The sequence below is a fragment of the Lissotriton vulgaris genome, unplaced genomic scaffold (assembly GCF_964263255.1).
Source record: "Lissotriton vulgaris unplaced genomic scaffold, aLisVul1.2 SCAFFOLD_519, whole genome shotgun sequence".
Lineage (NCBI taxonomy): Eukaryota > Metazoa > Chordata > Amphibia > Caudata > Salamandridae > Lissotriton > Lissotriton vulgaris.
This window is the reverse complement of record NW_028241567.1, coordinates 927,480-954,515: the sequence shown is the minus strand read 5'-3', so window position 1 is coordinate 954,515 and position 27,036 is coordinate 927,480. Positions and strand designations below refer to the sequence as shown.

The 27,036-nt window shown below is 50.7% G+C and overlaps 1 long non-coding RNA gene across 1 annotated transcript in view; it reads right to left on the bottom strand.

The window, feature by feature from the left end:
- The window catches only part of LOC147670622 (uncharacterized), a 97,260-nt gene extending 94,433 nt beyond the window's left edge, over positions 1 to 2,827 (bottom strand). The window contains exon 1 of the long non-coding RNA XR_015303645.1: positions 2,669 to 2,827. This is a non-coding gene — a long non-coding RNA (uncharacterized LOC147670622). The remainder of the gene's footprint in view (positions 1 to 2,668) is intronic.
- Between the last annotated feature and the right edge of the window lie 24,209 nt (positions 2,828 to 27,036).

The window sequence follows — 27,036 nt, the reverse complement described above, 5'->3', positions numbered from 1 at the left end:
GAAAGAAGATGGATACTTCAGATAGATTATTTAAGTTACTTTATTAAGTTAAGATGTTAAGATATAATGATAACCCCACAGGAAGATAGAAGATACAACAGACTCCACTTTTCTTATTTTCTGTTAATTTTTTATTACACTAATAGTGAATAATGCTACAATTTTCTCTATTAGTGCATTCAATAATGGAGTAAGATTTGCTGGAATATGACGGTCCCTGGCAGCTGAGGTAGGAAAAAAAATGTTTTAAATGCATGTTGTTTGCATGTTTGTGGGGGAGTGTGTTTATGTTATGTTATGTTATGTTATATTTATTCTTATATAGCGCACGGCTACTCAAAAAGAGTGTCCCGGCGCTTTTTGATAGTGAGACCTAAAGCAGAATAACACAACACAGTGATAAAACAGCATAGTAGAGAAACAGAACAAAAGAAAAACCGCCTAGAGGGCAAATGTGAAATTTGCTGAGAGTGTGTGTATGTAAGTATGTCTGTGTAAGTTAAAGTGTAGGTCACATGGCATGAGATGTCACTTCCGCTACCCCAGGCATTTAGGTGAATTGATGTTCATGCCAAATGTATATTGAAATGTTCTTGAATCTGGATAGGGTGGGGCCATGGGGAGGGCGCCACATTCACTACATGTTTTCCTTGCGCCCTTATCTCTCGCTTGCATGGTCCTTTTCACCCCTTCCTTCTCCAATCTTTCCCTGCCTTCTCTTTCCCCATTTCTGCCATTCTCGCTCTTATTTTGGGGGAAAGTCTGGTGTCGAAAAATAAGTCCCAGTACCTGCAACCACCGGCTCAAATTAAACACTGCCCGTGCCACCTTCAAAGCTGGCTGCATCATCCTTCCAAGTTCCAACCATCACTACCAGCAACTCGCCCACCTGGCTGACTAGCTGCCCATGTCAGATGGTTCTCTGGCACACCTGGTGCCCGGTCACCAGCAGACTGCAAAGAAGGAAGTGCCAGAAAGGGAGAAGCAGTGCGCTGCAGGCCGCTCCGCCGGGCACCCGGGCTCTGGAGCAACATCCTAGCATCCCCCAGGACTGCCCCAGCCCTAGTCCAACCGCATGCGCCCCCAGGGTCTGGAACAGTACCCCAGGATCCACCAGGACTGCCCCAGCCCTAGTCCAACCGCCTGTGCCCCCAGGGTCTGGAACAGCACCCCAGCATCCACCAGGACTGCCCCACCCCTAGTCCAACCGCATGCGCCCCCAGGGTCTGGAACAGTACCCCAGGATCCACCAGGACTGCCCCAGCCCTAGTCCAACCGCCTGTGCCCCCAGGGTCTGGAACAGCACCCCAGCATCCCCCAGGACTGCCCCAGCCCTAGTCCAACCGCCTGTGCCCCCAGGCTCTGGAGCAACATCCCAGCATCCACCAGGACTGCCCCACCCCTAGTCCAATTCAGGAAACAGCTGAAGACGCACTTCTTTCCCCTCTTTAGGGAACTCTACTCTCAGAAGTCTCTCACACACACTCTACTACTCTGCTGCCCTGGGTATATAGATACCATATACATAGATATGTAGGCCCACGCCTACCACACTGCCCCGCAGTGTTGCCTTCTCACATTTGCCACCGGCTTTAGCTTTCTCTGCCTTCCTCTCACCTGCCCCACTGCTGACTTCCCTGCTCCAGAGCACACCTGTGCACCCTGCCCCCCTCAGTGCTATCTGCCCACCCCTTGCAGCCTCTCACCTGCCCCACCGCTGACTTCCTTGCTCCAGAGCACACCTGTGCACCCTGCCCCCTCAGTGCTATCTGCCCCCTACTGCCAGCCTCTCACCTGCCCCACCGCTGTCAGCCTCTCACCTGCCCCACCACTGACTTCCCTGCTCCAGAGCACACCTGTGCACCCTGCCCCCCTCAGTGCTATCTGCCCCCTACTGCCAGCCTCTCACCTGCCCCAACGCGGACTTCCCTGCTCCAGAGCACACCTGTGCACCCTGCCCCCCTCAGTGTTATCTGCCCCCCACTGCCAGCCTCTCACCTGTCCCACCGCTGACTTCTCTGCTCCAGAGCACACCTGTGCACCCTGCCCCCCTCAGTGCTATCTGCCCCCCACTGCCAGCCTCTCACCTGCCCCACCGCTGACTTCCCTGCTCCAGAGCACACCTGTGCACCCTGCCCCCCTCAGTGCTATCTGCCCACCCCGTCAGCCTCTCACCTGCCCCACCGCTGACTTCCCTGCTCCAGAGCACACCTGTGCACCCTGCCCCCCTCAGTGCTATCTGCCCACCCCCGTCAGCCTCTCACCTGCCCCACCGCTGACTTCCCTGCTCCAGAGCACACCTGTCCACCCTGCCCCCCTCAGTGCTATCTGCCCCCCACTGCACGCCGGAGCTGCTGCTTAAGGTGGGGGTGCGGGCAGCTCTTCTCCATCCCATTCAAACCGTGGCCTCTTTCTTGTCCCTAGTCCGCCTCGTACTGAAACCATATAAGGAGCAAACAGCGTTCTTCAGACGGGTGAAGGGGTGGCCTCCGAGTGCGTGGGCGGCGGCACCAGCCCCAGTGCAGGGACGGAGATTGACCCCACAGTATATCCCAAGCCAAATCACGGGCCTTCCATTTCCATGTTTCTCCAATCATAGCCAGTACACAAAGAACTGGAATGCGAGACATTTACAGTAAGGGCACATGGGTCAAAAGCATCTTCGTACCTGGATCCTGGCGGGACAGAGGTGTCCACCGTGGGCAAACAAGGGACGCTCTGCGCACCGGGTCTTGTGCTCTTCAAGGGCTGGGGCTGGGCCTGGGCCGGCAGCTGCAGGGACCCCCGGACTCACGACGAGTCCTCCCGACCCCCGCCCCGGGCCGTCAGTCACTCACAGTCAGTGCCACGATGACAGGCAGGTCAGGCGCCGCCAGTCCACCACTCACCCCCGACACCTTACAGGGGAGCCCCGCTGGGGGGGGGGGGGGGGGGGGGGGCAGGTACAGCGCGCAGGTGCGGAGTGAGTGTGTGCGCCGTGCGGGTCCGTCTGTCCTTCCAGCCAGTAAATGATTAACACACCACAAGCGAGAATGGAGCCGGGCCCGCTCCAGGGGCCATGGGCGGGTCTTCCTGTGCCCGTCAATCATCGGACCTTTAATCAGTGACTAACTGCGCGCGAAGGAACTCAACCGAGACTCAGGCCCGCCCCCCCGCGAGGCCGCCTGCACTGGGGGGGGGGGGGCGAGTCCACCGGGAGGGGGTGCAGGGAGAGGGCAGCTCCTGGGCAGGCCTTAGAAAGCATCTCTGGGGGCACCTGCGTCCCGCTGCCTCCAGAGGCGGCCGTTTGAAGGTCTGGGGGTGCTAAATGCCCCCCTCCCCTCCGGTACCCTGGCCCCACCATTTATTTATTTATTTTGTTTATGCAATTTTATATAGCGCGGACCTTACCCGAAGGTGTCAGAGCGCTTCACAGAAGGACCAATAATGATATACAGGAACAAAATACAAAAGCAAACAATAAGTTACATGGATCAAAAGTGACACTGGTGAGCAACCAAAATACATGAGGTAGCAATCGGTGCATTACAGGAGGAAAAAGTGATAAGGGTGCAGGTTACAAAAACGTACAAAATACAAGTAGAGGTATAATACTACAATAGTAGGCAGACACTCCAGCACAGTAACAAACGTTACGTAGGCAATGGTGGCACTTGTGCAAGTATCTAAAACAGGGGTCTCCAACCTGTTGTGTAGTGAGAGCTACTTCTGGTCAGTGAAAATCGTCTTGAGCTACCAAACCCCAAGCAACTAGCGCATTTTTTCGAGAGACCTCCCACGCCAGGTTTCATTGACGTTAAGGTTAAAAAACCTATTTTCTTCATAGCCCACCATACTGTGGTTTGAACACAATACTTAAAAGTTCCCTAGAAACACTGAAAGGATTGACTTTGGATTTGTGTTGTGTTGTCAAACCACTTTACGACCTTTTGTTTTTTTGTGCCCCTTTTGCCTTTTATGCCACTCGTTTTTCCCTCATTTTGGTGCCCCTTTTGCCTTCTGTTCCACTCGTTTTTTGTGCCCTTCTGCCCTCTGTCCTACTCGTTTTTTTGTGCCCTTCTGCCCTCTGTGCCACAATATCTGACCACCACAGAGACAGCTAGCCTTTTTACTCTGAGTCCCCCTGCTTTTGTACGCGTGGTGGAGGGTTCGCGTCAGTGCCTGGTAATGGGAAAACACTTGGAGATATGTTGTGAAAAAATTAAGGAATTGCTCAGGGCCGAGCTTTTACCAGTGATGAGGTGTCTTATGAAATTAAAACCGCTGATGGAAACACTGTTTTGCACACTCCACACCAGAAGGAAAGGAAACTGAGTCTTGCACAATCACTGTTGGCCCAGGTACAAAGTATGCCACTCTAGGGTGGGTCTTTCCCCTCCACTCAATTCAAGCATCACTGGCTTGACCAAGAACCCTCTGTCTACATCCGCTCCTTCTGGCCCGTCACACCTGGAGGGAGCCAAGGGCTGGCACACCTCGTGCTGCGACAGATTGAGCAGACAAAAAAAACACGGCCCACCAACTGGCCTCAGCCGAAGGCCCGCCTTGCCGATCCGAGGCAGGCTGGATTCATTTCAACACCACCTAGCTTTAGTATTCGGGAACAGATATCCGACCTAAAGCACCACCGGTGTGCTCTGGAGCAGGGAAGTCAGCGGTGGGGCAGGTGAGAGGCTGACAGGGGTGCTTTGGGGTGCAACACTCATTTACAACTTAACACTGCATCGCATGACTAACCAGCTGCACAGAAATTAATTAGCACCCCTGACCATGACTGACTCTGCAGGCATCGATTTAGGCAGGGCCGGTCCGAGGATTTGTGGGGCCCCGGGCAGAATAGGAACATGCGAGGCCCCTATAATTTGCATAAGATTTAACCTGACAGGAAGTGACCTCATAGGGTCAGGAAATAGGCCCAGCACAAAAATAAAAGTGGCCCCCATTAGTGAATTAGTTAGCTAGAAAAGTGTCAAAATTAGGGCAGTTTTTAACTTGTAAAGACATGCTGTTTACGTTTTTTGTAAGGTATGAGAGATTGCCTAATTTGATTTTGCTGCAGGCAATGTTTGTTTTAATATCATGAAAATCAACATTAAAAACATGTTCATCTGACCATAAAGCAGGCAAACAAACAGCCCAAAAAACAGGTCAAATAATAACCTGGCAGATTGGACCATTACACACTGCCTGATTGCCCTAATGTCCAACCCGGCCACTGTGTTATACAATTATTATGCTGATACAGGATCAGCACAGTAGGTAAAGTAAAGGACATGAATATAGGGTCCGGTAGGGGCCTGTTTCAATATTTTAATTTACCACCAGGTAAAGACTCGAGGGACCTAGCACACTGAAAGCCCTAGTCCAGCCAATTTTACATTCTGATTGTGCTACTCTGCCTGCACCTCTTGTCTGGCTGCTATCACACCTATCTGCTCCCCCCGCCCCCTCTCACTTGATTCCGTAATTCGCACCCCTTTCATTTACTCTGTGCTCCCTTTCCCTAGTCCTGGGTGAGCTGAGCTGTTTTCAGTGTGAGGCGCCGTCATTCTATCTTTCCTTTAGCGCCCTGCAGGTTATCCTGCTTCTTATTCAACCAGGGGCGGGGCGCACTTGAGAGGGGAGGGCTCTTGAATGACCTGTCTAATCGCTGCTATCCTCGTGCAGATGCAGCGATTAGGCCAAGGAAGGCAGATATTGATTAAATCCCCTGGGCCCCCTGGGCCTCCAAACTCTGAAGCATTTGAAAGCGCGAGGCCCCATGGCTGCGAGGCCCTGGGCCACTGCCCACGCTGCCCATGCCTAGCGCCGGCCCTGGATTTAGGGCCCACATTTCAGCACACCACGCGTTGGCTCAAAGAGAGGGGTGAGCCAGAGAAGGGTTCATGTAGCGGGTTCACACCCTGCGACGCGTGACCGCCTCCAGTGTGACAAGTAAAAATTATCACTAGATATGAATTAAAAGTTTCACATCTGTGTTAACACCTCCAAGAGGCCTACCTGCTGCTCGGTTGATAGAAGGCGGCAGGCTCTACTGAAGGCAGATGGCGTGGGTCCCAGCAGTTCTAATCTACTGCTTGCACGACCTGCTGCTTTGCAATGCCACGCCCGCTGCAGCTCCGCACAACCTGCTGCTTTGCCCTGCCCCGCCAGATGCAGTGCCGCACTCGTGACTGATCAGCGCGGTGCCTGCAAGGAAGAGGCAGGGGGCGCTTACAGAGGGTCACAAGACCCCAATCACGTAGGGGAGGAACGTCATCATACTCTTCATCCCTCCCCGCCCCAGCTAAGCTGCCGGCCAATCTTAGCGGCTGGTTTGGGTGAGGGCGGGTTCTGTAAATGTGCAGGGACTGTTCGGGGCGGTGGGGGGGTTATAAACAACAAGCACAATAAACTCTCAGTCTTGCGTAAATAATTATAATCCACAACATTCACGGCAATACATTTTTATGGGTATTTACAATGGCTTTGCAAAATTGCCACATGACAAGGCACATTTAGCACAATGCAGCGCGAGCTACTGCCAGGGTCTCGGCGAGCTACCAGTAGCTCGCGATCGACTGGTTGGAGACCCCTGATCTAAAACAAACAAAATGTGCGAGGTAGTAAACAGTGTGTTACAAGACAAAAGTGACGTGTGCAAGTTCCAAAAGGGTACCATACACAGGTATTGGGATATTACTAAACATTTAAACTACCAGAACACCCTGGGAGGAAGTACCAAAAGCCTGGCCAATAGACTTTCCAGTAATGGGAGGTCTTCCTTCAAACGAAGGCAAGGGTGTGAGATAGACTTGGAGGTGTCTTTGGAGGAGGAGAACTTTGAGGTCCGTTTTGAAGACCTGGGAGGAGGTGGTGGTCCGGAGCTGAGGCGGGAGTGAGTTCCAGATTCTCACTGCGTTGCCTGAAAAGGATTGGGCCATCGATCTTTCCTTCTTGAAGGTGGGGGGTTCAAGCAAAAGATTTTCCGCATTCCGAGATGGTCTAGAGCCTCCAGAGAGTTTCAGTTTATTCGCCAGGTAGCGAGGAGAGGAGGAGTGCAAGGCTTTGTAGGTGATACAGGCAGTCTTGTAGATAGCTCTAGCCTCGATGGGAAGCCAACGAAGGGAGGATAGCAGCGGTGAGATGTGGTTGCTTCTTTTAGCCCCATAGATGAAACGGGCTGCTGAGTGTAGGACCGATTTCAGGGGGGACAGGTGGGATTTGGGGAGGCCAGTAAGAAGAGAGTTGCAGTAGTCCAGTCTGGAGAGGACCAGCGATTGCACCAGTGTTTTAAGGTCATGCTCAGGGAAAAAGCAACGGATTCCCCAAAGAAGTCGCAATTGGTATCGTGCAGACTTTGCCATGGAATTGATGTGAGGAGTTAGATTGAGATTGTTGTCGAGTAAGACACCAAGGGATTTTGCGCTTTCAACAATGATATGCTTATTGTTATGTAGATTCATCTGATCCATCCAAGATTGAACCGGGGAAGGAGAAAGTGAGGAGGAGAGGAGGAGGAATTCAGTTTTGGAGGGATTCAGAATCAAATGATGAGTTGACATCCAGTTTTGAATGGAGTCGAGAGTAGAGCTAAGGATAGCGAGATCGTGGGTGGAGGCAACCTTGAGGTTGAAGGACTGGGCTAAATTAAGGCCCAGAGGTGCCAGGGCACAACACCTGAAACCTTCGTGGGGATACCTGTTCCGGCGTACAAATTACAGAGACACGGGACACTTCCTTCGGTGTCAAAGATCAGCGTTTATTTACTGCAGGGACACAGAAATCGCTAGAAGTACAACAGAGTGTATGTTCAGAGAGTCTGCTTCGAATTGCAAAAGTGGATCGCTCCTTTTATACAGATTTTCATCATTGCACAACATACGAACAAAAGGTTACAACTCAGTTCCCACAGTAAACTTCAAAAGGGTCGCATTCATGTTTTCAGAAGCCCGGAACATAATTACAGTAGCATTGCCGGTTCCCAACTGTAAAAGCACATCATCCCATCATTAGGCACATTCCACTCTATTTGTAAACGAGCTAAGAGAAGGGACAGAAACAGGTGCAGGGAAAACAAAGACAGACAACAGATTGAAAAAAAGTGTAGGGGCAATATCGGAAGCGTGATCGCAGGATCAAAGGATTCGAGCCTAACGCATGCAAGGCTGAAACAATAGACCGGCACGGCAAGATGAGCCTCGAGCGGAGCCATCTGCCTTTGCCGTGTCATTCCCCTAGTCATAAAGGCACACTCAAAGGAATATGCATCTTCCGCAAGAGCTTGGGAGTCCCAGGGTCATCAGGCGGACATTGTTCGTTCGCCGGCTACGTGAGGGCAAGAAACAAAATGGATGTTGTATCTAAAATGGAACCCGAGGGTTCGAATGAAGAAACCCGTAAATAAGACGAACCCTTCCAAGTAGTGTAGCGAAAACACGTACACCCACTAAACTGTAAATGTAAATGTAAATGTATAGGCATTTATATAGCGCACTACTTACCCGTAGGGTCCCAAGGCGCTTCGACCGCTGCGAAACCCTTCCTGGATTCCCTGAGAGATGGTCCCTTAATGGGTATCTCCAGGGTGAGACCAGGCATCCCCGGCGGTCTGGTGGGGCCGTTAGTGAAGATGAGGCAAGCTAATGCCCAGAGTTGCCGAGTGTGATCGCTGATCAGAGTGGGCACCAAGGCGAGAGAATTGTCGAGTCCGCTGACCCTGGTCCAGAAACCTGCCGCGCCGGGAATCGAACCCTGGTCCCGGGCCGTCCTCTGCTCTCGGGTCTGCCGCCTCTAACCAGTGAGCCACACTACTTCACTTGAGCCACACTCATCATTTGCGGTTCGTAGATACCAAACTCATCCATATTCGATCAAGCCCAAAACGTCATTACGATTCTCACGGAACCTCAAGGTAGATTTGAGTGTCATCTGCGTAGAGGTGATAGTTGATCCCAGATTTACTTAGGAGATTTCCCAGGGGTTCTAAGTAGAGATTGAACAAAGTACGTGCAAGTATAGAGCCTTGAGGAACACCTTGACCTACTGCCAGAGGAGATGACAGGCTGTTCGCTATTTTGATCATTTGGGATCTATCTGAGAGGAAGGAAGCAAACCATTTAAGCACAATACCCTCCATGCCCATTCTCTGTTGCAGAGTTTTGAGGAGAGTGTCGTGGTTGACAGTGTCAAAGGCTGCAGAGAGGTCAAGGAGAATGAGAAGACAGGACCCCCCCCCGAGTCGAGTATCCTCAGCGCGTCATCGATCACTTGCAATAGGGCTGTTTCAGGGCTGCAGTTTTGGATGAAGCCGGACTGACATTTGTCAAGAAGATCATTGTCCCTGATATAACGAGAGAGTTGTTTCGCTACACATCTTTCTGTGATCTTCGCAAGAAAGGGAAGGTTAGTGATGGGGCGGTAGTTATTGAGGTCATTCGCATCCACAGTGGGTTTTTTAAGCAGAGGGGTGACCTGCCCAGTTTTGAAGGAGACAGGAAGGAAGCCTTGCCAGAGGGAGATGTTGACCAGAGTGGTCCAATAGGACAGTGAGTGGGAATAGAAGTCGATAGCAATGGCACTAGGGATGGGGTCAAGAGAATGGTTGGAGGGGTTTGTTTTCGAGGATGCACTTGAGAAGGGCATCTTCAGAGATGGGGTTGAAGTTCTGTTAAATGGCTAGTGATTTGCGCTCCTCTAGAGGGGCAGGATGAGCGACCTGATCCACAAGTGATTTCACTTTTTTGTCAAAGAATAGCGCAAAGTCTGTTGCTTTCTTTGTAGAGTCCTCCAGCTTGGAGGTTGGGGGAGAGCAGTTGGGATTCTTGATCAGATCGAATAGTTTTTTGGGTCTATTTTTGGCAGAGTCAAGGAGGGTTCTGAAGTGAGACGCTTCCCCAAGGAAGATATTCTTATGGTATTTGGATCTTGCAGAGCGAAGCGTGGCTAAGTTATCGGTGGAGGGCGCTTGCCTCCATTGTTTCTCCAGGTATCTTAGCTGCTTCCTTTCTTCATAGAGGGCTTTGTTGTACCAAGGTGCTGAAGGAGTGGGCCTTTTCTTTTTGCTTTGGAGAGGAGCGACCTTATTGATTTCGACTGCAAGGACTGTGAGGCATTGGGAGGTGAGTTCGTCAACATCAAGGTTCGGGTCTAGCTTTGGAAGTGATAACAAGGATGATTCACAGAAGGAACCAATGTCAATATTTTTAACATCACGGAACCAGGAGGTAGCCCTCTTAGGTTGGCCAAGAGTTATAGAGTGTGAAAGGTGAAGAGAGAATGGGATGAGGAGGTGGTCAGACCAGTCTACGTGAATAGGGGCAGTGATAGAAAGCCTGTCTGCTTTGGAGATAACAAGGTCCAGGATTGAGCCCTTAGAGTGTGTTGATTCTGTGCAGTGTTGGATAAGATCGTTTGCAGAGAGGAAGGTGGCAAGCGAGTTCGCAGAGGAGTCTTGTGGTGAGCCCCAATGTAGATTGAAGTCCCCCACAAAGGTCTGATTGTCACTTTCCAAGTGTTGGTCGCTGATAAAGTCAGTGAGTTCTTCCAAAAACGAAGGGTCGCTCCCCGGTGGACGGTAAATGACATGGAATCTGAGGGGTGAGCGATGGTGCAATTGGAGCTCAAGAGAAAGGCCTTCGAAGGTGCGGAAAGAGCTGAAAGGAGAAGCCTTCAGTTGAAGGGAGTTTCTAAAGATGACTGCAACACCTCCCCCAACGCCGTCGGTTCTGTCTTTCTTGAGTATAGAATAGCCTGTGGGTAGTAGGAGATCAAAGATGTTAGCGGCGGGTCAAGGGCGGGGAGGGGGTGTTCCCATCTACGCTAAGTCGTGATGCAGAAGGTCCCGAACCCCACCCCACACTCCCCCCTTCGGTGGCTCTTTTGGTGGTGCGCGGCCGGACACGGGCATCACGGGCCGGCTTCCGAAGAGCTGCTGGTAGCTCAGTTGGTTGAGGCCAGGAGTGTGGAGCACATGTTCGCGGTCCTGCCCCAGCTGTGTGTCCGGCACTGAGAAGGGGGAATGGGTCGCTAGTATGTGGGCCCAGAGCATGTGTAGGGCAGCACGGGCCCCGGCCAGACTGGGGGCCCAGGCCTGCATGAGGCAAGGGCCCCACAAGCCTACTACATATGGGCCCAGGTGTGTTTCACTTCAGATCCCCTCCCCTGGCGCCTCGGACCTCTTGGACGTACGGAGTATGGATGTACTCTTAGAATATATCCACTTGTATCTCCTCCTTGTGTGACTTTACATCTTGTACATTTGCAATGTCTTTCTGTTTGTATCCTTTATGTAACGCATGTAATCCTAAGTCCTTATGTTTCTCAAGTGGTTCTTATGTAAAGCGCTCTGACATCTTCGGGTAAAGTTTGCGCTATATAAAATCGCATAAAATAAATAAATAAACGGAGGTGCCCGGCCCGGGTATCTTCTGTCTCCCACTCCGACCCTGGCCGTTCTCATTATAAACCCAATGTACATCTCACGGTCCGAGGAGCAGAATCCTGCCACGATCATAGCATACTGTCCTTTTGGATGGAATTAGCCACCGATGGCAGTTCTTGCTGTCCGGGTTGTTTTATTATTTACCCCTAGAGGGTGCTGTTGAGCGTTAATTCGATAAAAAACATTGATATTTACAGGGCTTCAGTTCAGACTTCATGCTCCGATGAAGGTGTTTGTCATGAACTCTCTTGTCATTTCCGTGAGTGGATCGACTGAGGCAGTGTTTCCATCCTGCTTTATATGCAATGGGTTAAACTAAGCGGCGCTGCGCCTCGCATGCATGCAGCAGGGCCGGCCCTAGGCATGTGCAAACTGTGCACCTGCACAGGGCCGCTAAACCCCAGGGGCCGCCACGTCTCCTGTCGATGAAGGGGGCCCCTCAGCTGTGCTCTCGGTAGAGAGCTGTCTCTCTCTCTAAAGCAGCTGCTGCTGCCTGCAGCCTGCTCCTCGCGCTGCTGACCTGCTGACCTTTGACTGAAGAGAAACAAAGTATCAACTTCCATTGTTTCTCTTCAGTCAAAGCCACGAGCCAGGCCCGGAAAGAGGAGGGGGTGGGGGCCCTAGGATGGCGCATTCTCCTCAGGGCACTATTCCTTTGAGAAGGGTGGAGGCCAGGGCTGTGAGGGGTGAGGGGTGGGGGAGGGTGGGGTTGTCAGGGTTTGGGGGCCTACATGGGCTGGGGACCTCTTAATGTGATTGTGGCACCCTTAAAAAAACTGCTTCCCTGCCTCCCCTACAAGTTATCTAAAGACACAATTACAATGCTGAAGCTGGCTCTGTTTCCACATCAGCATTTTAAAAGCATGCTTACATTTTCTGGATGATTTTAGCCGGCTCGACTACGCATGTCTAACATGCGAAAGTGAAAGCGATTTGCTCACCCCTCTTGAGTGGGCCTCATGTGGAGAGCTGGCATGCTGGCATGTGGCGAAGACGCAGTGTTCTGCTATGTGATTGTGCACAGGTTGGCCCATGGTGAATTATAATTATTAGAAAGAACGCTCCAGAGGCAGAAGCACTTCCTCAGCCACCAAGTTTGGGACAAGGAATGATACAGTGAGTAAGTTTCTTTTATTGTTGAAAGGTGAAACAGAGGTCTCGGTGGAATAGGATAACGGGCCTGCAAGTAAGGGAAGATTATCTGATCTCTGTTCAGACAGCCTGTAGGTCCTTTCTCCAACATACGTGCCTGTGTAATATAGTTTGTAATCACTGTGACATTTTTAGGAACTTTTATACATAATAGAAACGGTGTTTTCCGACAAGTCATGGTTCTTTTAAACAAAATACAATTTTAATTGCTTGCTTTATCGTAGTCCGTTTCACGCTCACCCTGGCCTGACATCTGTTTAAGTCCTCCGAGTCATTTGTTATTCTCTCGGTGTACCAAGTCAACCTTCCCTCTGAGTTCGGTAAGCTGAGTTACAGTGACAATCGTTATGTACAGCACATAGAGGTGTCAAAATGGCATTTGTACAAACATTAATTTTATTGTGAGAGAAAAGCATCCTCATTAAAACATGAATGCATGTGAGGGTGATGTGCTCTCTGCCCACCCTTGTTTGGGCGATATATTGTTGGTAGTTCTTAGTATTTAGTGTGTATCCTTGGCTTGGGATGGTGGCACTTTCCTTGTATAGCCAGAGTACATATGGATACTGGATGAAAACTGCAAACTGATAGTAGAGCACCTGCCATGCATTTACTAAAAATAAAAAGCTTGTCTATTGGGTCAAAATTATTTTGTTTGAAGAAAGTGATCAGTTTTGGAGTCCAGGCGGAGGGGGAGAAGGGTGCAAGGCAGAGGGGAGAAGGGTGCAAGGCAGAGGAGAGAAGGGCGGAAGGCAGAGAGGAGAAGGGCGCAAGGCAGAGAGGAGAAGGGCGCAAGGCAGAGAGGAGAAGGGCGCAAGGCAGAGAGGAGAAGGGTGCACGGCAGAGAGGAGAAGGGTGCAAGGCAGAGGGGAGAAAGGTGGAAGGCAGAGAGGAGAAGGGTGCAAGGTAGAGAAGGGTGCAAAGTAGAGAAGGGAGCAAGGCGGAGGGGAGAAGGGTGCAAAGCAGAGAGTAGAAAGGGTGCACGGTAGAGAAGGGTGCAAGGCAGAGGGGAGAAGGTTGCAAGGCAGAGGGTAGAAGGTTGCAAGGCAGAGAGGAGAAGGGTGCAAGGCAGAGAGGAGAAGGGTGCAAGGCAGAGGGGAGTAGGATGCAAGGCAGAGAGGAGAAGGGTGCAAGGCGGAGGGGAGAAGGGTGCAAGGCAGAGGGGAGAAGGGTGCAAGGCAGAGAGGAGAAGGGTGCAAGGCAGAGGGGAGAAGGTGCAAGGCAGAGGGGAGAAGGGTGCAAGGCAGAGAGGAGAAGGGTGCAAGGCAGAGGGGAGAAGGGTGCAAGGAAGAGGGGAGAATGGTGCAACGGGGAGGGGGAGATGGGTGCAAGGCGGAGGGGAGAAGGGTGCAAGGTGGAGGGGAGAAGGGTGCAAGGCAGAGGGGAGAAGGGTGCAAGGCAGAGAGGAGAAGGGTGCAAGGCAGAGGGGAGAAGGGTGCAAGGCAGAGAGGAGAAGGGTGCAAGGCAGAGGGGAGAAGGGCGCAAGGCAGAGAGGAGAAGGGCGCAAGGCAGAGAGGAGAAGGGTGCAAGGCGGAGGGGAGAAGGCTGCAAGGCAGAGGGGAGAAGGGTGCAAGGCAGAGAGGAGAAGGGTGCAAGGTGGAGAGGAGAAGGGTGCAAGGAAGAGGGGAGAATGGTGCAACGGGGAGGGGGAGAAGGGTGCAAGGCGGAGGGGAGAAGGGTGCAAGGTGGAGAGGAGAAGGGTGCCACGGGGAGGGGAGAAGGGTGCAAGGCAGAGAGGAGAAGGGTGCAAGGCAGAGAGGAGAAGGGTGCACGGTAGAGAAGGCTGCAAGGCAGAGAGAAGAAGGGTGCAAGGCAGAGGGGAGAAGGGTGCAAGGCAGCGGGGAGAAGGGTGCAAGGCAGAGAGGAGAAGGGTGCAAGGCAGAGGGGAGAAGGGTGCAAAACAGAGGGGAGAAGGGTGCAAGGCAGATGGGAGAAGGGTGTAAGGCAGAGGGGAGAAGGGTGCAAGGCAGAGAGGAGAAGGGTGCAAGGCAGAGGGGAGAAGGGTGCAAGGCAGAGGGGAGAATGGTGCAAGGTAGAAAAGGGTGCAAGGCGGAGGTGGAGAAGGGTGCAAGGGGGAGGGGGAGAAGGGTGCAAGGGGGAGGGCGAGAAGGGTGCTGCAAGGCAGAGGGGAGAAGGGTGCAAGGGGGATGGAGATGAAGTTAAAAATGTGCCCCCCCCCCCCCCCCGGAAACATTTCTGCGGATGCCCATGGAACGCACACTACTTTGTGAGAGAGAGTGGGAGAGAGTGGAGAGAGAGAGAGTGGAGAGGGAGAGTGGAGAGAGAGTGTGGAGAGAGAGACTAGAGAGCGAGAGTAGAGAGCGAGAGTAGAGAGAGAGAGTGGAGAGAGAGTGAGGGTGGAGAGAGAGGGTGGAGAGAGAGAGTGGAGAGAGAGTGGAGAAAGAGTGGAGTGAGGCAGTGGAGAGAGAGTATAGAGAGAGTGGAGAGAGAGAGAGTAGCGAGAGAGTAGAGAGAGAGTCAGTGGAGAGAGAGTGGAGAGAGAGTAGAGAGAGTGGAGAGAAAGACAGTGGAGAGAGAGTAGAGAGAGAGTGGAGAGAGAGAGTGGAGAGAGAGTAGAGAGAGAGAGTGGAGGGAGAGAGGGTGGAGAGAGAGAGTGGAGAGAGAGCATGGAGAGAGAGTAGAGAGAGAGAGTGGAGAGAGAGTAGAGAGAGAGAGAGTGGAGAGAGAGTGGAGCTAGACAGTGGAGAGAGAGAGTGGAGCGAGCATGGAGACAGTGGAGAGAGTGAGCAAGAGAGTGGAGAGAGAGTAGAGAGAGAGAGAGTGGAGGGAGAGAGAGTGGAGGGAGAGAGAGTGGTGGGAGAGAGAGTGGAGAGAGAGTGGAGAAAGAGTAGAGAGAGAGAGTGGAGAGAAAGTGGAGCTAGACAGTGGATAGAGAGTGGAGAGAGAGAGAGAGAAAGTGGTGAGAGAGACAGTGAAGAGAGAGAGAGTGGAGAGAGAGAGAGAGAGAGAGAGAGAGAGAGAGAGAGAGAGAGAGAGAGAGTGGAGGGAGTGGAGCTAGACAGTGGAGAGAGAGAGAGAAAGTGTAGAGAGAGACAGTGTAGAGAGAGAGAGTGGAGAGTGGAGAGAGAGAGTGGAGAGAGAGAGAGAGAGAGAGTGGAGAGAGAGAGAGAGAGAGGAGAGAGAGAGAGGAGAGAGAGTGGAGGGAGACAGTGGAGGAGACAGTGGAGAGAGCTATAGAAGAGAGAGAGAGTGGAGAGAGAGAGTGGAGAGTGGAGAGGGAGAGAGAAGAGAGAGAGGAGAGAGAGTGCATAGAGAGTGAAGAGAGAGTGGAGGGAGAGAGTGGAGGGAGACAGTGGAGGAGACAGTGCAGAAAGAGAGTGTGGAGAGAGTGGAGAGGGAGTGGAGAGAGAGTAGAAAGAGGGTGGAGAGAGTATATAGAGGGTGGAAAGAGAGTGAGACAGAGAGTGAGAGAGAGTGAGAGAGTGGAGTGAGAGAGTGGAGGGAGAGAGGGAGAGAGAGAGCGGAGAGAAAGAGAGAGTGGAGAGAAAGTAGAGAGAGAGTGTGAAGGGAGAGAGGGTGGAGAGAGTGGAGAGAGAGTGGGGAGAGAGTGGGGGAGAGTGGAGAGAGAGTAGAGAGAGTGGAGGGAGACAGTGGAGGGAGATAGTGGAGAGAGAGTGGAGAGAGAGTGGAGAGAGAGTAGAGAGAGAGAAAGTGGAGAGAGAGACAATGGAGAGAGAGTGGAGAGACAGTGGAGATGGAGTGGACAGAGTTGAGAGAGAGAATGGAGAGAGAGAGAGAGTTGAGAGAGAGACTGACTGACTGACTGACTCAGAGACTGAATACTGACTGACTGAGAGACTGACTGGCTAGGAAACTGACAGAGAGAGAGAGCAAGATTGGCTGACTAAGAGAGTGACTGACTGACTAACAGAGAGAGAGAGACTGATTGAGAGTGAGACTGACTGGCAGAGAGAGAGACTGACTGAGGTAGAGAGATACTGACTGACTGAGGTAGAGAGATACTGACTGACAGACAGAGAGAGAGGCAGAGACTGACTGACTGAGAGAGATAGACTGATTGACTGCGAGAGAGACTGACTGACTGAGAGAGACTGACTGAATGAGAGAGACTGACAGAGAGAGAGAGAGACTGACTGAGAGGGGGACTGACAGGGAGAGAGAGAGAGAGACTGACTGAGGTAGAGAGAGAATGACTGACTGAGAGAGACTGACTGACTGGGAGAGAGAGAGACTGACTGGGAGAGAGCGAGACTGGCTGACAGAGAGAGAGACTAAGAGAGAGAGAGAGAGACTGGGAGACTTACTGGCTGAGAGAGAGACTGTCAGAGAGAGAAAGACTGACAGAGAGAGACTGACAGAGAGAGAGACTGACTGACAGAGAGAGATTGACTGACAGAGACTGACAGAGAGAGAGACTGACTGACAGAGAGAACAGAAACTAAAGAGGGCCCATGGAGCTTTGTTTACTTTTCTGTTGTCTCCATTTCTTGCTCTTTCCATAACACCTCAAGCAGTAAATAAGAGGCCGTCGAAAGTCCAAGGTTAGACACGCCTGTGATGTCACTGGGTGTGAAAGGGAGTGACATGTCGCTTTTGTCACCCATAACATTTTGGCGAATCGATGTCCATGAGGGTCCGGACCCCCTCTTCCGGGGCCCCCACCTACGCTCCCTGCACAGGGCCACCATGAGCCTAGAGCCGGCCCTGCATGCAGGCTTGATGCAGGGGGGGGGGGGGGGGAGGGGGACAATGGTGCGAGCATTGATGCAGGGGGGGGGGGGGTCGCAGCTGCACGTGCCATAAGGGCCCTGATGTCTTACCTTGCGCGGTTTGGCTAGGCTGGCAGGTAGGTGGATATCACACCTTACATGAAGGGGGGTGCTCATTCTTACCGAGCACTGGAGCATGTTCACAGAGGTGGTAACTCGGCATTCGTTCGGAGATGGAGACTGGCACATCTGGATTGGCGAGTTGCTCACCCCCCCCTACCCCATGGCAAGTTACGTCAGGGTTGGGGGTCTGTGCAGGTCTCACATAATACAACAGAGACGGGACCCGCAGGTGGTACAAGTCCCGGTTCCGGAGTAGATTACGCGTGGGAAGCAAGGGCACGAAGGGTGGTACTTCTGGGTGACGCAGCCGGTCGTGGTATCCACCGGGGACTTGCCAGGGTCGGATTGGGATTGAAAATCGGCCCGGGCTCACAAAAAAAACTGGCCCATTTGCATAATGCCTTTCCTCAAATGTCACTGCTTCGGTGTAATTCCATTAAAAAGAAGGGGGTAAAAAAATGCACGCATTAATTTACACTGGAGAAACACACCTGAAAACAAGTGAGGCCACTTCTACTCAGGCCCCCTGCCCCAGCTCAATATGTGCACACATTAATGGGCAGGCCCAGCAAGACAAAGGGAGTGTGACACCTCTTCCTGTTGCCAAACGGGGGTAATGAGCGCCCATCTGCCTCTAGAAAGGCCACTCAGACACCCACTGGCCCACTGGCGATATTCCAACAATAGAGACGCCGCCCAAATCGCCCCAGACTGCTAAAAAAAGCAGCCCACAGCAGAAACTCGGACACCGGCCCCTCGGGCATTGCCCAAGTGCACGCGTTACCAATCCCACGCTGGGACCTGCAGGGGAAGATCAGTTCGACCAATCATACGTTTTCTCTCCCAAGCAGGTCAAGACCAGAATTGGCATTCGGATTGACGGTTAACCCTCCCCTCCTAACCCCCCCCCCCCCACACCCCTCTCTCAGTGCTTAATTTGTAAAATATTAAGTGCAGGTGCTCAAATTCTTTAGGAGACCACACCCCTTCCCCCGGCTCCACCCACTTTCTCCACTGGCTCCACCCACATACTCAACTGCCACTGCTGAAAGCCAGATGTAATACAGCATCTGCATTTTCAGCACCTGAACCTTCCTTAAGTAAGGGTTTGATAGTCGGCTCCCCCAGCCAGAAAACTTTTTGAGACAAATTAAATCAAAAAGGCACTTAAAGCACAATTTTGGAATAATTTGGCTGAAATGCCTAATGCACTTAAAGGGGACACCTAGGTATGATTACTACCTTATGGGCTCCCATCTTCCTATTGTTTACGCCTAGGCTCCTAAATAAAATGCCATTAAAATGCCATGCCAGAGCTAACAATGAAGGTTCAGTGCTGCAAGTGAAGCAATAGCAATATAGCACCGATAGACAGAGGCAGAGAAAGGATGAAAACTGTGAAGAAAGGAGAGAGAGTGTCAGGCAGATGGTAGAGGGCAGTAATGTGGGAGTCACTGCTGGTGCTAATTTTGAACAAAAGGAATCCAGGAGTTTTGCCACAATATTGTTGTGATGCGCAGGAGTTGTTCTTCTGGGTATCCATGTTGGACAGTTCTTCAAAGATGCTGAAGATTTCTCTTATTCAGTCAGACCTGCTCGATGAATTTAGTAAGTTAAGACTTTGTGGCTCTCCTTATGGCACCATGGAGTCCCCACAGGTATCTTTTAGAGAGGGACTATCTTCAGTTAAAATAGTCTTGTGTAACTTGCATTACAGGTTGAGACGGGTTTGTTTTACATGCACAGGCACCACATGGAACCATTTTTAGTGGATTTAATGCCAAAATTAGTGGGTCTTGTTTTGGTTGGTACCAACTTGCAGAAAGCAGTGATGTATTGTGGCACAGTAAGGCTTCAGTGCCATCCTAGTTGAGAAAGTTAGTTGTCACAACATTCTATGTTACCTCAAGCTTGTCTGTGCTGCCACATCTAACACCTGGATGACGTAATTGCATATCTCTTTCAAACAAATGCAAGCAATTCTACAAACCTGTGTCCTAGTCGAAACGTGCATATCATATGGAAACATCTGCCATGAATGACGCAGAAGTCATCAAGTCAAACCTAAAAGGGCTGAGTTAAAATGTGCTGAATGCTAATCCTTGTCTGACATTTATGTTTTTGAAAAGCATCAAGGAGGTTGGTGGTTTGAGATGACAAATGTAACTAAATATGCACTTACCGGCTCCCTCCATGGTCAATATTTGCAGCCCAACACAAGACATGTGTTGTTTACTCGGTATCAAAGTTCGATTGCCATTTATTTATTTATTTGGCGATTTTTAGAGCGCGCAAATACCCAAGGGTGTCTCGGCGCTATAGTTGCAGAACTCTCTGGTGGATAGGGGAGAATTAGGCTGGGAACAACCAAGTTTTCAGTTTTTTTCTGAAATTAAGCAGAGTCGGAGCACATTTGATGTGGAGAGGGAGCATGTTCCACAATTTGGCTGTGGCGACAGAAATGCGTTTGTCGCCCCAGTTAGCCCTTCTTGTGCGGGGGACTCTTAATAGGTGAGCTGAGGATGAACGTAATGTTCTTGGGTGTTCGAGCGGGAGGAAGGCTTGTCTTAGGAATAGAGGGCCGTGGTTGTGGATAGCTTTGTATGCTATGCATAAAGCTTTGAATTTAATGCGGCTCCTCACCGGCAGCCAGTGTAGCTGTCGGATGTAGGGGGAGACAGATGCAAACTTGGGAATGGATAACAGAGTCCTGGCCGCTGCATTTTGCACTGTCTGTAATTTGTTAAGGACCTTTTGTTGTGCGTTTAGTAGCAAGGCATTACAATAGTCAGTTTTGGAAAAGACTAATGTGCTGACTAAGGTTTTGCCTGCGGATGATGGTAGGTACGGGATTAACTTTTTGATCCTTTTTAGTATGTGGAAGGAAGAGGAAACCACCGAGTTAGCATGCTGCTGGAAGGTCATCTTGTTATCAAAGATAACACCCAGGTTTCGTACCTTGGTTACTGGTTCAGGAGGTTGTCCCATCTGATGGGGCCACCATTGCGGGGACCAAGTTGGTTGCAATCTCTTGAATGTCAATAAATATATAATACAATTTAACTTCAACACTTAGTGTTTGAAACAACTGAATATTTGAATTGAGGACTGGAAACGTTCCCTGGCTTTACATCAGGTGTTATATACTGTCAGCATTCGTTTTTATTAGCACTCCAGACTTTACATTTACCCACATAAGGCTGATTTTGAAAGCGTTTTGCGGTCACAAAGAATGGAATCTTCAAAAAGGAAACAAAAAGTATAGAGGTGAAAAAAGTAAAAAAACATTAATGAAAGGAAAAGTGGAGAAAGGGTGACAAAAGGAAGAAACCCCAACAGTCAGCCTCAACAAACTGGAAATTCGTTTTGTATTTTTTTATGGGAAAGCATTCTGAAGCCATTTTTTGTTTGGAGAATTTCTTTAAAACCCTATTTTATCATTAACTACGACAAAAGGTTTCTTAAGCACAAACTCCCCTGAAAACCTCAAGGAACGGTGGGGTCCCTCTTTCTCATCGTCGCTTTACGGGGATGGCCAAAGCGGGAGGGATTTTCCTTTTCTGGATAATCCCTTGTCTGGCATTGATAAGCAGTGTGACAAGCTGGCACCGGAGGGTACCACGAGGAGCTCACACCAGGCAAGTGCGAGGACCTGTCCTCATCCTACACTTCCCATCGCTCTGTTTATATCTCTCTTTATCAGGCTTGTGGCCGGACTGCCGGAAACCATTCATTTGCACATAAATTCAATATCTCGCTTCGACATTAGACCACTTCGATCCTTTGTCTTTGCTACTAATTGACCTGCGACCGTCACACTGTGCAAAACGAACTTGCATCACCGAGCGCCAGTTGCCCACCGAAGCTTCCAGGACAAACCAATCAAACCTTTCAATGACTTGTACAGACATGGCACACACTGAACATTGCAAACAAACAGATGCCACATTTCAGGTGCCATGAAGAAACTACGGTCAGAAAACATTTATGAACAAGCAGATTCCACCGTTCAATGACCTATGTGGCACGCTCAGGTGAAAGCAGCGTTAATTATTACTTGATTACTGCCTTTTTCAACAGGCGTGCTGCTGCACGCTGCAACACATGCTGCGAATCAGTTAATTGTGCCGAACTGATGGCTAGTGTGTAGCGCGTGCATGTGTGCCTCAAGACGACATGCATAGCGGCCATTCCAACACATATGAGTGACACTTTCTTGTGAGCAAAATCAAGCAATCAAGATGAGGGAATCATATCAAAAATTGCACCCATTTGAGTCTAGCTGCTCATGTGTGAGATTGTGATACATTCAGTGGATTTATGAGAGTCATTCAACGACTAACTGTGTGGCATTTTCTTGCAATGAAGTCTACGGGAATAGACAAATATCAGAAATCACACTCATTTGAGCAAGAAGAAAGTCGAACTCTGCAGCAGGTGTAGTTAAAGCTATTGTTTAATTTTTAAATAATCAGATTCCTCCATTCCAACCTCCAGTCCAGTTAGCGGCTGAAACATATGTAACAAAGATCTCTGTGACAAATGCAGCAACCCACTGAGTTATCCACATACAATTCTGCAGTTCAATACAATACAATATGGTGGTTGACTTTCTTTGCAGTAGGCATATTAACCCTCTGCGCTGCTTTATGGTCAGAGTGAAAACTGCCAGTAGACAAAACTCTGACCTCTCTTGAGGGGATCATTAATCACCTGACTTACCTCTAACTCAGCAAGTCTCACTTCGCTGGGAAAATAAAGGTTGCTGCTTCATAGTGCCACTGTCAAGCACGGATATTAAACACTTTTCACTAGAAGTCAGCAAATCTGCGAGTTGAGGCAAAGCTTCCACCTTAGAAGGCCCTTCATTTACAGCACAGACTGACAAGTTAGTGAGCCCATTCCAAAGCATATTCCGTGCTGGAGTCCCCGCTCCATTCTTGTAACACAAACCTTAAAAATGTGAGCAGTAGCAGATTAATAAATGGATATCTGACTTACCTGAATCTCTTTATAGCTGTTAAAATGATCCACAGAGAGGAGCTGCAGGGCAGGTGTGGTTCCGTGTGGATCACTAGACAGCGACTCCTGCTGCAGTGCAGCCTCAGCCTGTGCCACCTGCTGCCGCTAGGAGACTCACGCTGGTGTGGTGAGTCCAGGGCATAAGGTGGGCTCTGCCTGGGCCGGGCACGCACAGCAACAGCACAGGTCCAGGTCAGAAGGAAGTGAGCAGGTTGTTAACCCCTTCCATGCTCATGACGAGCTGAGCTCGTCATGACACCAGCAAAATGGCAATTTCCAGCACAGGGGAAAAATAACCACAGCAGCGATGTGGTTAATCCTTAAACAGTAGCTTCCTCCCTTAACTCTACGCCTGGCTTGCGGCAGGCAAGGGATTGATTTCCTGGGTGCTTTGGGGCCCCACAGGCAGGCAGGCAATTCAACACCCTGCTTCAGAATGCGCGCCGACCGGAGATGGCTCCTCCACAACAGTGTGTCCATGTGGGACCTGTAGTGACCCGGGGAGCTGTAACAGAAAGCAGGTTTGGCGGCGCAAGTTGAAAGAGCTGCTTCGTATAATTAAGAAAGCCTTCAAGGCCACAAAAACAGTCCGAGTAATTGATGCGTTTTGTTAGTATTGTCCGGGCACCGACCCTCCTGTAAAGTAAGGGAAGTGTGTGAATACGCTGCCCCTGCTTGCCCCTGGCAACATTCATAAAATGAAAGCAAAACCCTGCATTGACTTTCCGCAAGTGCTGCACCTTTGAAAAATCACACGAGTGCACTGAAGCAGGCCCAATTCATCTTAGAAGAGGAGCAGTTTTAACATGCAGCCATTGATGTGAGTTGTAACTTGGCCCTGACTTCTAGACCCGGCCCTGATAAATAAGTGCCGGTGCTAAGCACCGGAAAGAACCGGCACAAATTAAGCACTGAGCTTACCTCTTCAGGCTCAATACACTTCACCCCATAAGAGCAGCAGCCCTCACTACCCTGTCTTCCTTCCCCCCCTAAAGGTCAGCTTCTCTCTTAACCCTGTTTAACCGTCCCCATTAAGGGCAACATCTTGCTTAGAAGTTGAAGTTAAAAACATTTATAGAGCGTGCTAACACCAGGCCGTTTCATGGCACTGTAACTAGACTTAGAGAGAGAGGGTAAGGGTAGAGGAAAAAACTCAGGCAGTTATTGTGGAGGGAAAGCTAAGGAGAAAAGGTGAGTTTTAAGAGCTTTACGGAAGTCCATATAGCTACGCAAAGACCGGATAGAGAAAGGAAGGGCATTCCAGAAGGTAGGGGCAAGAATGGAGAAGCGAAGGCCACCGTGTTTTTTCCTCTTAAAATGAGGGACCACCCGCAGCAGTACGTCCCGCCCGCAGCTCGAGGATTGCGAGTCGGGCCGGACGGCAGGAACCTGTCACCAGGAGCCGCAGTAAGCTGAGGAGTGAGAGTTGTCCACTGGGTACGCCGCAAATCCGCACCCGCAGCAGTACGTCCCGCCCGCAGCTCCAGGATTGCGAGCCGGGCCGGACAACCCGAACCTGTCACGAGAAACCGCAGTGAGCCGAGGAGGGTGAGTTGGTTGTTGAGGACGATCTGCCCGGAGGTGTCAGCGTGACGCGCAGCTCGAGGATTGAAAGCCCCACGCTGGTACCCTCCCCACCTGCCAGTGGACTTTCACCGCCGTGGCTCGAGGATTGTGGGCCAGCAACCCCACTCGATCCCCACCGCTCAGCAGGCCTGAATTTAACCTGGAGTATTCGGTACTAAGGACTGCCTATTCTCACCCTGAGGCCCGACCTGTCAGTTAGGAAAGCTGAACCTTAATCCAAGTGTATATAATCCCATATCTGATGAGAAGTCCTATATAAAGAACGTATTTACCTATAACCCATTGGTGTGGTGTCCCTTTGTAGTGTGCTAGTGTCTCTGTGTACAAGACCATGAATGCGTAATCCTCCCCTCAGGGAGGTCTGACTTTAGTGCTCGGTAACGTTCCTGGTGGAGAGGGGTCTCAGGGCGGTCAGGAGTACTTACCTCTGTCCCCCAGAGACCTCCCCGCTCAAACAGGCGGCACACCATCTGATGGTATGGCCAAAGTAAAAGGTTGCCCCTCAGTCCTTTCCATATGCCCCCTGCTCAAGGAGATTGAAACAAAGTACTGAATACCAGGCATGCTCCTCTATTGCAGGAGTCGTCCCCATACGCTGGCCCAGGTGTACCTTACAGGGTAAGTATCTTGCATCGCAAACCAATGAGCCCTTTGCCCCTCACGTTGCTCCCGCTGTGCTGCCACTCGCAGTAACATTCCAACTGCTAACCCTGACACTCGTCCGAGTGTGACAATGCAGACTATTCCAGGCCCCCTCAGCATGAGAATGGTTTGGGCAGCAGGCAATCGTAATTCCAATGTGATTGAGTTACTCAATGGCTGTTGTAGTGGTCATCACTGAATTTGGACGGACAACGCCAACTGGTGGCAGACTGTCACAAGCACTGGAGTCACATAGCCCCAGTAAACTTGGTCCTGCGAGTTCGTATAGGTGGGCCATTACGTCACTTTTGGAAGTCCAGGGTTGACTTTCTCTCCTAGGGTTTTCAACGAAACGGGCTGGACTTAAAGCCAGGAACAAGTCTGAAAAGTGGTGTATCCCTGTGCTTATTCCGGCTGGGGTGAGAGTGGAGCAGTCCCCACCCCCCTGCAGTAAAACAAACGAAAGGTAAATCACTTAAACTGCTCTGTATATAAATGATGGAAGGTCATCATAGTACCTAACCATGTCAATCCATTTCAGGGGCATCTGACCAAGGTTGCCCTTTAAACCCATTAGTTCCTATGAATGTTTGGGATAATTGTATTGTTCCTAGCATCCTATGTGAGCTCCTCCAGTGAGCAAAAAGTGGCCCAATAGCCTTGTGATGCGGCGTCCTCTCATGCCAGTCTTGGTCCCCGTCACTTCAGCCCTTCGTGTAATGCGGAAGTCCCAGCCAGAGCGTCCATAGCAACAGCCCGACCCACCAAATGTCCAACCCTCTGTCCTCTGTTCCAGGACCCAATCCGGAACGGCGGACACCCGGAAGCACTACCTCCCGACCCCGGAAGTACCTCCCCCTCACGTGACCCGGACACTGGAAAAGCCGGAACCAGGAAACAGTCCGACGTCGGATTGAGCTTGTGGCAGGAGACCCCGACCGGAGCGGCGAAGGAGAAGGCGACCGAAGAGGAAGAAGACTGGTCCGAAGATTGGTGGAGTCCACCGGAGGTTGCTGGGGAGCGGCCGCAACTCAACTTGGAGAGTTGCGGCGGAGCGGGTGAGTGAATCGGAACCACCCTTGTAGCACATTAGGTGCAGTGTAAATAACTCCTTCTTGTATAAAAGCACATTAGGTGCAGTGTAAATAACTCCTTCTTGTATAGATAAACACCCTTAGGATCACGTCGTCACCCGTAGCACTGTGTAGATAGTGTGAAGCACTTATTCACGTTGTACATAAACCCTCGACCCTTCACGTCCCTCCACTCAGCACCCCTACTGCTTCTCGATACCCAGCTTGTGTCCTGCACCTACCCCGACCCTACCGTCCCCTCCTCACTTTCGTCTCCATACCCCTCACAGACTGGAGTTCTGAACTTTTTGGTTCCGTCCAGAGGTGTCAGGGAACAACACCCGAAGACCCCGGAGTTCCACCTGCCTTGGTGCACAAACAAACAGAAACACGGGCTTCTCGATGGTGGCGTCAAAGACCAAAGGTTTATTACTGCAGGGACACAGAAGTCACAGAAACTACGCATGGGCAGTATCTAGGAGCCTGTTCAAATTGTACAAAGAGGGTTGCTCCTTATATACTAAATTTTGGCCTTCAGGCGAATTCTTCACATGTTAGTACATTCCCAAAACCTTTGTGTCATAAACAATAAATATTTGGCGTACACAGGAACCGTTGATACAATCTGATACCAAACATCTACGAAGAGGGGTTCCCACTAGTTCATCACAATCCCTTGTCAATATTGCATTCAGGACCCGGACCGCCTCATCGTAAAGTTCGTTACCTCCCCCTAATAAAGTTTCAGAAAGAAAGGAACGGAGCCAGGTGTGGAAGATGGAAAAGTGGGATAGGAGATGTTTGTGGGTCGTAAATGGGCAAGGCTACCGGCTTCGGCCTCCTAATCGTGATCAGGACAATGGACGCGAAGACCAGTTTAGCAGGACTGGCCTCGGGCAGAGGAGACAACCTTTGCCGAGTCATGTAGCTACAGCGTGATCTGGTTTAAGGTGCACGTGTCATGATAGAGGTGAATCTCCGGCTAAGGCTACGTGTCCTTAATCGAATTGCAGTGATCAGAGGTTATTGCGTATGTGAGGGCAAGAAACACAAAATGGCCGCCATGTTCTAAGATGGATGCCGTGGGTAGATCAGAAATGTGTTCATAACAGGAGTGCTCTTGCTCGTAGCATGGCGAAAACACCAGGATATGCTAAATGGATCATTTGCGGTTCGCTGATACCAGTATTATGTATTTCCGACAATATTGAAAACACGGGTTCAAATCGTCACGGAACCTCAGACCCTCCTTTTGCCCTTACATAGGCAATTACTCAGTCTATGTCAGAATCTAATTCTATGCTCATCAGGTCAGTGACATGTT